At 31.9% G+C, this 13,111-nt stretch overlaps 1 pseudogene; it reads right to left on the reverse strand.

Annotated features, from left to right (window-relative positions):
• Window positions 1-1,094: 1,094 nt before the first annotated feature.
• Window positions 1,095-5,942, reverse strand: LOC126001173 (zinc finger CCHC domain-containing protein 17-like; annotated as a pseudogene).
• Between the last annotated feature and the right edge of the window lie 7,169 nt (window positions 5,943-13,111).

Below are 13,111 nucleotides of genomic sequence, written 5' to 3' on the forward strand. Positions count from 1 at the left end.
CAATATGATGAATGACCTGCACCACTGCTTCAACCAGTCTTTGGATATGAATTGACCAGAAAGAATGGTCCCTGAATCAAATCAGCTGTCTTTAGCAGAGATAAATGTTAAAGTTGCAAACTATAAGTTATAGTTAAAATATATAAGCAAAAGATCTTTTCCTATAGAATGGACAGTGCTATGCATCTCTGTGTCCAACCAGGTATTTTCTTTATACCATTTAAATAAAATTTATACTTATTTATATTTATATATATAACATATTTATATAAATATATTTATATAAATCTATATTTATATATATTGGACCTGATGCTACAAGATTACACTACTAGGCTGATGTTCATCACAGAATGTTGGAGAAGACATTGAAAGGTATAACTACAGTTTTTCACTTCTGCAAGTGTTTATAATTATACACTTGATCTTAACACCTCTTGCCTCTACTTTGAAGATATCCTCAGACCTCAGTTATCTCTTATATTCACTAATGGTTTACCTAGTACTAGATCTAAGTTCTGATTGATGATTCAACATTCAAAAGATAGATAGATAGGTAGGTAGGTAGGTAGGTAGATAGGTAGGTAGGTTAGTAGGTAATACATAGATAGATAGATAGATAGATAGATAGATAGATACATACATACATACATAGATACAGAGATAGATACATAGATAGATAGATAAATAGATAGATAGATAGATAGATAGATAGATAGATAGATAGATAGATAGATAGATAGATAGATAGATAGATAAATAGATAGATAGGTAGATAGATGATAGATAGATAGATAGATAGATAGATAGATAGATAGATAGGTAGGTAGGTAGGTAGATAGGTAAGTAGGTAGGTAGGTAGGTAGGTAGGTAGGTAGGTAGACAGTCAGATTGACAAATGGGGAGAGAGGCAGGTAGATAGATAATAGATAAATAAATTAAATAACTTAAAATATTAAGTCTCTATCTTTTAAATTCTAGGAAGACTGATAATCCTGGAAGTCTACAGAGCACCAATGAAGAATGACCCCAAACATTAAACTAGGTGTTGACATGTTCCCCAAAATAAAAGAACAAAATTTCTCTTTCTCTCTCTCACCTTCTTTATTTTTCCTCCTCTCCTTTTTAATATCTCCCTATAGATCCCACTCTTTATATAAAAGAAAAGAAAGATGTTTATATAAATGAGAAAGGATGGGCCCTTTTCTTCTGAAGGTTTGGTTTTGTCCACATTCAGCTGTGTTCAGTACTTTGTCCTGATCTATGGCAGATATCACACTTGGAGGTGCTGTGGAGGAATATTATCTAGTGCTGCGGATCAAACTTGGATAAGGCAAGTGTCTTACAGTAGCAACTCTCTCTGCAGCAACAAATGTTCTCTTAATTCAGTTTGCAAACATCTATCTTAAGATTTTATATAGGCATTTAATAAAATGGAAAGAAATGAAAAAAATTAATTTTGAATGCAAGGAAGGAAGCAAGGGAAAAAGAGAACAAAGAACCAAGAACAGACCCAAGCTGCCACACATCAAAGCATACAATGCTTGGTTTGTTGAATTTCTTTCCTACTTTTAACAGTTGCCTGAATAAAATACATCATGTAGAGGCAATTTGTCACACAGTCGGGTAAAGGTTTAGCATATTTTATATAACTAGTTGGTAAGAGACTATGCAAGAAAATGAAACTACAAAGTGACACTTAAGCTTTTTGATCTAAGCATTAAATTTTCAGGAAAAGTGATTTAGTTTTCTTAATAGGCGTCTGCTCATTACATAAGGCCAAGCTGAGAAGTGTTGGTGTATTTTTTTATCCTCAGTGCTGTAGTACAGCATTTTACTGACAGTGAAGAGTCTCCTGCTGTGACAAGTATTGATCTTATCATTCCCTTGAGACTTTTAACAAACCAAAATAACTTCCTAAAATATTCAACTGGAGCTCTGGTGGGATAGAACTTTTAGCTAACAAGAAATTTACTTTTGTTTTCCTATAGATTTATAAAAGAAAATTAATATTCTACATGCTTAACCAATTACATAAATGCCTTATCAGCTAAGTGGTGGAATAATGCAAGAATTGAAACCAAAACTATTTTTCATTTTACCAAAATCTATTTTTATTTTTATCTAAAGGAGTGGTAATCAAAACAGTCATGGATTTTAAGATTAAAAATGAGAAAAATAAAGAAAATTATATAACTTTAAATTTGTCAAGAAAAATATTTAATGTGACATTTTAAAGGTATTCTTTCAAGGGTATATAAAATTTAATAATTACCTAAATATTAATGGTCTATGTAAATATGCTCTCATTATATATGTACACATAAATTGCCTCACTACTGATTCCTTATTTTTAAAAAACAATTATAATTAAACCTAATATATTGGGTCTTCGGTTCATATATACTAAAAAAAGCTGTAAAAAAGGTAGTTAGAATGCTAAGAAAGATAATTTCATCATAATTTCTAATTTTAATTATGTATCTAAATGGGTGAGTAAAATAAGACAATTTTATGCAACTATAGAAATCACTTCTTCAGTTAACAAGATAATAAAAATATGAGATGTTCAAAAAATATATTTAAAAAGCACAGGAAATCCATTCTTAAATGCCATATTGCAATTTTCTTTAATTTTTAATCTCTTGAAACAGAACTTTTATGTAAATAAATCTTTTCAATTGCTTTTAGGAATAAGTTTCTCAGTAGTCAATAGAGACTAATTATAAATGAAACGATGTCAAATTGATCATTTAATCCTCTATTTCAGACTTTAGTCCATAGAATTCTAAGCTATGTCATAAGTAAAATATACTGATTTACAAATTATGTCAAGAACTTAAATGTAAATTAACCCCATTTTCTAACCCACAACTAACAATTAAAATATATAACATGCCATTCAAAACTTTATAATTTGAAACTATATTCTTTGACTCTAAAATTGAAAATATTTATTTTTTTACTTGTACATAGGGACTTAAATTTTTTACATTTTTCTTTAAATACAAAACAAATCTAATTCAATATTCCATCATTTAAGGTAAAACTATCCATCATGTTACTTGCTATAGGTAAATGGTATCAGTAAATATTGATTTGACTCTATACCAGGAGGTTTAGAGTATTTAGCATTTAGAGTATTTAGTATTTAAAGGTTTATAGTATTAGCATGAATTCATAGAGTTGAATATTGAAAATAGACTCTGATAAAATTTTTATTGTTTTTCTTGATTAAGTTTTGATTCTAAATAAATTAAACAAAACTATATCCATATAATATAAACATGGAAATATGAATGCTATTTTTATCTAAAGGTATTTTCATTTCTTCCATTTTCAAAAATGTATTTGGCTCATACCTGGTATTGCTCAGGGTTTACTCTTGGCTCTGCACTCAGAAATAACTTCTGGTCAGTGCTCACTGATTCATATGAGAACAAACAGATCAATTATTTAGAAATGCCCTGCTCACTATAATACATCTCTGGCCTCTCTCAAGAATTATTGTAGACAGAAAAATGATTGTTAATTACCTTTACAAATGTTTGATATGAAAAATAAAACAAAGTCAAGTGACTAAAATTAATTAAAGTGTTTAGAATTTTACTTTACCTGAAAGTATCAAAATAAAAATTATGAACTAAATATTCCTTGAGTTTACTATACAAATTAAAATTAATAAATTCTAAAAAAGGAAGATAAAACGTTTAAACATGTATTGACAGACAATGCTATAATTCATGTGCTACTGTGAAAGAGAAGACTTGAGCATATATTACCATGAGTACTATAACATTATTAGTATTATAGATTTAACATAATGCTCATCCACATTTTCTCATATAATGATTTAAAATTCTCATGTGTTATAAACAGAAAGCTTGAAAATGTTATTTTTGACTAATACAGATTATTCAGGGGCTACATTTTCATGGGTGCTTCTATTTCTTATTTGATGAGATTTCTAAATATAGCTTCTGAATTTGGTGCTGTTCCATTTAAAGCTTTGGGGAGTAAGATTTTTCCTATCTCTATGGGATCTTCCTTGACTCGTTAAATAATCAAGTTAATTCCAGACAAATTAGATGGATAAAATAAATTAATTGTGCACTCACAGGGATTTCCACTCACATATGAATTTTGAAGACAATGAATCAAAAATCAGGCTATATGTCTTGGGATAAAGATATGGGTAGAGAAAGGTTTGGGATTTCATAAAAAGAGGGCTGTGATTCACATGATATGGGTATGGAGATTGACTGAAAGGATATTAGATACTTGCCCTATAAATGCCTAATAAATGTTCTATAAATGTCCTATAAAAAGTCTTCTTTGCCAGAAAGGCACTTAATAGTAATAAACTTAATTCTGCGTAATAGTTTTAAATTTTGTTCTTCTAAATAGAGAAGAGTGTAGTGAAAAATTTTTGTATGTCTGCATAGTTTTAAAGTTATCTCAATTAGAAATAATCCACATGCAAATTGTCACCTCCAGAAAAGTTCCACATGAAATCATATCTTTCAATACAAAATATTGCATTATAATATTATTATTATTATTATTATTATTATTATTATTATTATTATTATTATTATTTAGAACCAAACACACTTCGCTTAGTGCCAGGGATTTAAGCAGAAATATAAAATCTAACCAATTGACTCATAAAGTAATACATACAAAGTAAAAAGAATGGTTTTGGCTTGAGCTGTCTGGTGAAATGTCACACAAAAAAGCTTAGTCATCATAAACAATGGTTTTCTGGCTGTGGCAATGCTTGCCATTTCTTGCAGAGAATCATATTTGTGGAAATGGCAAAAGTAAGCACCATGTCTCACCATATTCTTCCTCATACTGCCGCTCTACCTCTGACACCATATTGGATTCAGAAGAGATCACCAATAATCAGTACAGAGCAGAATAAAGAGGATCAATCTGCATCACAGTTACAGCAAGACTCACCATAGCTTAGATCCCTCTGAGAACTTTCTGCTGAATGAAGTTGAATGAATGAATTAGTGAGCTGCGTGTGGTCATTTGCATAAGGACAAAAAAAAAAAAAGATAAGGAAACAACTCATTTAGGCAGATGTTTTTGACATCTAACTCCCAAACCTGCAAGCTGCATGAATAAAAGTCTTCTGTATTGGAGAGAAGTTATGTGGTGGGAAGCATGTCATCAGTATCAAGCTTTTAAGGAATCAAGGCTTTAAGGCATAAATCCCTGGCTTTATTCTCAACCACCCTCTTTTCTACTCCCATTCTTTACGCTTCTTATGCCTCTTTAAGTTTCTTTGTTGCCTTACTCTCTTCTGACGTTGTGTCTTGCCCTCTTGCCTGTATCAATCTCAAAGTCCCAGCCTTCAGAGTCAGATGATTTATTTGTCTGTTTCTTTTTCTTTTTTCCCACCTTTCTGTTTCTAGAATTCCTATTAAGGTCAGGCTTTTCAAACTCTGCTAACTTTGACTCTTCCTTCTCCTTTTCCTTATCAGGTATCAGAGGTATTTGGTTTCTTCTCATTACACGTAAACAGTTCTTTGCAAAGTGGCTATTACAACAATATTTCTTGCAGTAGTGCTCAGGACAGCCTCAAAGATGATCTTCTGTGCATTATAATCCTGGAAGGACCTCATTTGTTTCTCTTTTTGCTCAATTATAACATTGGGGTCAAGGAATTTTTCTAGTCCCTTAATTGGCAACTTTATGAAGAGAGATACTTTTATTATGATATTTTTATCTCTCAAACAATAAGCTTCACCCACACTTTATCGCCAATGTCCACAATCTCAGACGGTTTATCCACAGAACATGATGACATGAGTTTGATGAACCAGACCTTGCTTCTGACAGCCTGATATTTTGATAAAACCTTGATAATCTATCATCATAACAACTTCTTGGAAAATAATTTAGAGAGCAGACAAGTTTTCCATGGTCCTAGGTCTTCATCCTTAATTTTCTGTGGATCGTCAATTTCTCTTCTGCTAAAGCTAATTTAAGATCCTGGGCTGAATTCAGTTCATGGTCTTGGAACCACAGTCCAAAATATTTTTTAGTCCTAAATTATTTTGATATTTTGAATGAAAATCACCAGTATTATAATTTAATTAATGAAAATAATTTTCTTCCATAATAACTAATATAACAATTTTGTAAATTTGTTTAAATTTTTACAGAGTTTCTTTGATTTATGCAATGTGTCCTTTGGTTTTCATTTTGGTACTTTTATATATGATTCATATATAATTTCACTAATAAATTACATCTAATTTTATGCTGCATATAGTCAGAGATTAAAAATGAAAGTATACTAAACTATTAAAAGCAAGAAAAGAAAGATAGTAGATTCATGGTCCAAAGGAGTCATATTGTTGATGTAGAGGTGTGAATGATATATATGATAGGCCAATGCTATAGATTTAGATTTTGATGCAGATATAGATTAATATATAGATATACTATGTAAATAATACTGTAGTAAATAAACTCAATAATCAAACAATAAGAGGGCCCAAAATACAATACCCATGTATATTTATAGTTTTATTGGAGATAGTCATTATTGTCAGCTCATATAAACAAAAGAGGAATCTTAACTTCACCCCAAAGATCAGAATATATCTATAAATTATTAGAAATATATCTAAAATTATTTTTGCCAATTATTAATTCATTCATTATTCAATCATTTAAAAGTATTATGAACTACATATTTCATTTTAACTTTGAAAATACTTAAAATATATATAATTATTAACTCTATTATCAGCAAAAACCCCAAACATTTCAATGACTCCTTGTTATCTATTGTTTATTATGCATTACGCTTATTTTCATTCTGACTAATCACCGACAGTTCATCTTCCTTATTGGGTTTCTCAATTTAATACATTTTGTATATTTTGTCTTTCTTGAAAGCTTTTCAAACTAATCTTCCTACTTCCCTAAACAGGAACTTTATTCTATTTTGTTTTTGTTGTCTGTTTATTTGTCTTATTTTGGGACCACTCCAGTGGCACTAAAGTGTTACGCATGGCTCTTTGCTCTGGAATCACTCCCGAGAGCCAAAAATATGCCCCAAATGCAGTCACCATGTCTGCACTAGCCTTAGGGACTGACACTATTCTTAAAGAGATATAAACTAAACCTTTAAAATCATAGGTATGTGGGCCATGTAGCTAAAAGCTGGCAATTCAGAAAGGGAGGGAAATCCTTGCCTTCCCAAAGCAACTCTAGCATCCATTAATGCAGCTTTACCTGTGGTCCTGCTTTACTACTCTTTCATGGCTCTCTAAAGTGACAGTGATCTGAACAAAACTCCAGGCATGATGGTACTTGAGCTGATATCACAAAGAAAATTTTTGAAGTGAGTTCAGGCACCAACCACTCATTTTCTCATACTTTCAGAACACCTGGCAGATTTAAATGGGCTCCACAGATACTGCAGTATTAGCAATATTGATTTGAATTCCTAGAGAGTGTAGCCACATTACGCCATTCAACAACTTCATTTTTATTTAATACTGTTATCCCCATAAGAACATACCAATGTGGATATAGTATGTAGCTGGAGTCACTTAAAGTTAAATTTTCACAAATTTCCTTGTCACTATACATATTTTTCTTTTATTTATTTTTTTGGGGGGCCACACCCATTTGATGCTCAGGGATTACTCCTGGCTAAGTGCTCAGAAATTGGCTTGGGGGTATCATATGGGTCACTGGGGGATCGAACCGCTGTCCTTCCTTGGCTAGCGCTTGCAAGGCAGACACCTTACCTCTAGCGCCACCTCACCGGCCCCACATATTTTTTTAAACATTTATATTTCTAAAGTATTTTCCCACCACCAATACTTTCATCTTTCCTGACAGCTACATAATATTTCATTGTGGATATATATCACGGTTTCTTTACCCATTCATCTGTTGAAGGGTATCTTGGTTGTTTCAAGAGTCTGGCTATTGTAAATAGTGCTGAAATAAATATAGGTGTGAGGGAGGAATTTTTGAATTGTATCTCTAGGAGTGGAATAGCTGGATGCATTGGTGATAGGGGGTATTCTGTTTATGACTAAAACCCAACTACAAACATGCTTGTAATCATGGTGCTTAAATAAAGATTTAAAAAAATTAAAAAGTATTTTTCTCTAACTTATTTAGAAACAAATGCACTATGATCAACTGTGTCAACTATGTTAACCATTCACTTTAACAAAGAAAATTAATAAATACAATAAGTTACTAAGTTCTTAAAAAAAAGTTAAAATAGTATTTGAGGCCCTAGATGTAGAATAGTAGTTATGGTGCATGACCATTTTGAGCCATAGCTGGGCTGGATCCCTGACACTCATGGTATTAAAGCTGGAATGGCTCTGGTAATTTTTAGCAAATGAGTAGTTCCATACTCTAAAGAACTTATATGTAATTGCAGAGCAGATTCAATGAGAATCATTGTGACCTCCTTGTCCCCTCAACACCAATTGTGAATTTCCACTCACTTTCTTTTCTTGATCCCTACTAAACAAAAATTAAAAACAGTATTGGAGGAGATTTATCTGAAATTCTGACATTAATCTGGGTACATTAGAGCAATTGGAGGTATCTTAAAACTTTATAAAGAAGCTCAGATATACATGGGCCAGAATATAGCAGGTAGAATTTTTGCCTTGGGTCTCCACATGGAATCCCGAATTCTTGTTGAGTGTGATTCCTGAGCAATGATCTAGAAGTAAGCCCTAAAAATATGAGTGTTCCCTCTCCCATCAAAAAAGAAATAACCATAAATACAAATATGCTATTGATTTCATACAAATGAATATGTTTTATGTTAGATATCAGTAATCTTGGGAAATCACAGTGTAAGACTGAGGCCTTTATAATATGCACTTAAGAAGCTTACACAGCAAAGTGGATAAGATATTTAACTCTATTAAAACATGAAAGATAGAAATATGAATTAGTAATGCAAGATATGATAGAAAATATCATGAAAATATATATAAAGCAAGATTCTTCAATTGGTAAGTATTCAAACTGGTAAACTCAGTTTAAGATTTAAGCTTATTTGTTCAGTGTTTAAACAATTCTGTTTATTTCAAAATGCTAGAGTTCTAGCCATACGTCTTAATAGCTGTTCACAGTGAAAAACCATAAAAATTATACAGTTTTAATTTTATGCTCAATAAAATGCTCTTTCTCTGTTCTCTCAATCTGCCCCCTTCTAATTCTAACAGGACTACTCATCAAGCATTCAAAATATTTATAAGTCTTCAGTTACGTTCAAGTGTTTATTGATGTTGCTTGAGCCAAGCCTACTTTGCACAGTTTCGTTTATTGCTATTTTAATTAAAAATATAAGCTATAGCTTGGCCAGAGGAAAAAAAAGTAGAGGCATCAATGTCAGAAGAATAATGTGGGATATAGTGAAGGCATGAAGTGGAACTGAGTGAATCCAATACAACATTCTACAATAATTGAGACTTTCAGTGCTATAGTGTAGTTAATTCACATAGACTTTCAGTGGCAGAGTATATCCTGGTAATCCATATTGTACTAGCCAAAGCAATGAGGCACAAAGTCTATTGGCAGCTCGGCTCAGGGATGATGGATAAATGGAGAATCACTTCTTTTGGCTATATACAAAGAAATGGCACATAAAAATGCTTAAAAATATCTCTCTGCATCTTGAAATCCAAGTACATTTTTGGTACCATTTATAATATAAGGTAATATGTTCTTTCAATAATTTTTGATAAAAATTATACTAAAATTTATTAATTTGAAAAAATTTTATATGAAACTTTATTTAGTATTAAAGATAAAAGAGCACACTTTATATCATTGTAATGTCAAATGATGATACTTAATGATCTGTTGTTTCACATTTTTATTTGTCACTTTATTACCACAATATCAAAGCACTTTTTCCAAGAATATTTCACAAAAGAAAGGTCTGCAACAAAAAAAATTAAATGATTTAAAAAAAGTTAGTAGCAATTAAAAAATGTTGAGTCTGCAGGCAATTCTTTTATTAAAATCCACTGTGAAAGTAATCTACAAATTTAATATAGCACTCATATCTAAATTTCATATTATATTGAAGTTTTTAATTAATATATAATTGTGACTAAAAGGCTCACAGTCATTCTATTCTTAAATTTGTGATTGCATGCTAATTTCTTGACACTATTAAAATGTTAAATTAATGTAAAAGTATGTATCAGTGTTCAGGAAAGCATATGTAATTTTTAATTGTTTTATGATAACAAGCTCCCCTCAAGTTCTATACAAAATATACTCCCGAATAGTCACTGAAAGTGGATAAGAATTTAAGAATCTTAACTTTGTGCTTCACAGATGACGTGTCAATTGCCCTTGTAGTGACAGAACAGAAAATCAATGGCAAGTTAAGTAAATTGGCAAAGAAATGGAGGATATCAAATGTTGACAAGTTCTTGGCTTAGATTACAAAAACAAAAATCTTAGGGAAGAAGAGAAATGGAAATAGAAAAGAAAAAGAGGGTTCTGGATATAACTTGGGGTCATTGATGAAGGAATATGGATTGACTAGGATTTAAAATGTAATATATAATGAATATATAATATATAATTTAATATGTAAATGCATGTAACCAAGTTAATCCAAATGTATATATACATGTATATATAAATGAATAGAGATGTGCTTATATATGCCAGCCAAATTTAAAAAATTAAACTTAAAAATCTGTTTTCAGAGGCAGATTACAAATCAGAGTAATAATCTAGTAGATAAGGGACTTGCTTTACATGTAGCTATTCTATTTTCTGTTCTCAGCAGTTCAGATGGTCCCTTGAGCAATACCAGGAGTAACTTGTAAGAGGTGTCGGGGCCGGAGAGATAGCATGGAAGGAGGGCGTTTGTCTTGCATGCTGAAGGATGGTGGTTTGAAACCTGGCATCCCATATGATCCCCCGAGCCTGCCAGGAGTGATTTCTGAGCATAGAGCCAGGAGTAAACCCCTGAGCGCAGCCAGGTGTGACCCAAAAACAAAAAACCAAAAAGAAAAAAAAAAGGCAAAGCAGGTGTAAGCCTTAACTGCCACCCAATGTGACAAAACAAACAAACAAACAAAAAACAAAGAAAGCATATAAGTTTGTTAGAAGGAACCTGGCGTCTTTAGTACAGTGATGTGACATTGGGGTGGGATGAAGTTGGAACACTAAAACTACTGTCAACAATCTTATAAACCATGATACTTATTTAAATAGGCTTTTAAAAATTAAAAATGTATTATATAAATAGTCATACTAAATTGGAGAATTATTAAAAAATTTAAAGAGGTATGAAAATTTATTTTTAAAACTGGTAAAATTGTCTTATATCATAGTGTCATAAAGTCAGGATTTCCTGAGCTGTTTGCTGTTTGTAGCTCATTGAAAAGCTCATGGTAATATTTCTGATTGAGTTTATTGGGCTTCTTTCTATTGTCTCATTTAATTTGCTGTGCTCCTAGAAGGCTCTTAGAAGGTGGAATGTGGAGGAGTTGTGTGGCCATAGAAAGCCACATATACCAGGAGTTCTAGGAGCTGTAATACTTCAGCTGTAATATGCCCACAGCCCTCCCTAAGAGGCCAGCATTTTTAGTCTGAAGATAGGTAGATGGGTAACTTGGATGGGTAACTGAGATGGTTAACTAGGAGTTTCATTTTCTTGACTTCCAAAATTATTAATAAAGCTGTAACATTATGACACTTAGAGAAATCTGTGGAAAGTGTGTATCACATGCTTTCTTTCATTATTTTTTTAATAATCAAATGTTTATAACTTCATATCAAGAATAATTAGATAACCTACCAACAAGGAATACATCATGAAAATTAATATGATGGTAGATGCTTGGGCATCTAGGTCTACTAAGATTGATCTATTTTGACTCCCAGGTAGAAGAGCATGTTAGAGAGCTAGAAAAAAATTATAAGGTGAATCATTTAGTGTTCTATATATATCAAAAGACAAAAATACACTCTTTCTATTCTAGATTATTTGTATCTAGTACATCTGGTAAAATTCTAGTCCATGTATCTATAAAATAAAATAAACTAGTTATAAATAAAATGCAATTCAGCAGCTTTCTTATGCTTAGAATTCCAAATGTTATTTTGCTACCTTTAATAGATGCCTCCCAGTTATTTCAGGAAAAACGAATTGGTAGTAAATTTATTATATTGATGTGTTATGACCCACATCCCACAACCATTTCATGTAAATGTATAGCTTCACTCAACATATACACCAACAATCTTAGAAGACATGTCAGCCATGTCACTAAAATTCTTGGACACACAGGCCTTCCAGCTGAAAACAAAACAAAACAAAACAAAACAAAACAAAAAAACCTTTAGGCTTTCCTAGGGAGGGGCACTGGCCAGTTTCCCGTCCTGCTGAAACTCTCGCAGCTGAACACATACTACACAGTTACTTCCATGCCAATAACAAATTGATGAAAATTTCAGGTACACGGGTTTCAAAATAAAAGAATCTGGAATCTTCTTGGAGTGAGATTGGTTATACCTCCTGCCCTGGCCCATACAGTTAGAAGAACCCATGAACCACAATCATCCCACAAGTATTGCCATGTAATTTCATTGGCCTAGTTTTACTGATTCTGGAGTTCCCTGATCACAGATATGAATGTTGCCTTGGGCTACCTTCAAAATCACAGGACTGACAGACTAGTAGGACAATACCTAATTAGATAGGAATGTAGCATAGAAGCTCACTAATCTCAAGAAAAAAAAAATAACACAAAAGGCTCAGCTCTCAACAAGCAATTCAGTTAACCCTCAGACAATGCATTAATTATTCCATTGTGGGAAATAACAATCTTTCTTTTACAAAATTATTAGTTTTCTCATTACCCATTTTGATGTAATTATTAATATAAAATAAATTATTTTGTGCCTGCTAAGTGAGAAGGGTTGGAAGGTGGTTGGCAAATTGGGGACAATAGTGTAGCAAAAGTCATGTTGGTTGTGGTCTTGGTGGTAGAACATATAATGCCCAAAACATCTGTAATATTAACAGCTTTGTAAACCACCATATTTAAACACCATATTGAAATAAAAT

The sequence above is a fragment of the Suncus etruscus genome, chromosome 2 (genome assembly GCF_024139225.1).
Source record: "Suncus etruscus isolate mSunEtr1 chromosome 2, mSunEtr1.pri.cur, whole genome shotgun sequence".
NCBI classification, from domain to species: Eukaryota; Metazoa; Chordata; class Mammalia; order Eulipotyphla; family Soricidae; genus Suncus; species Suncus etruscus.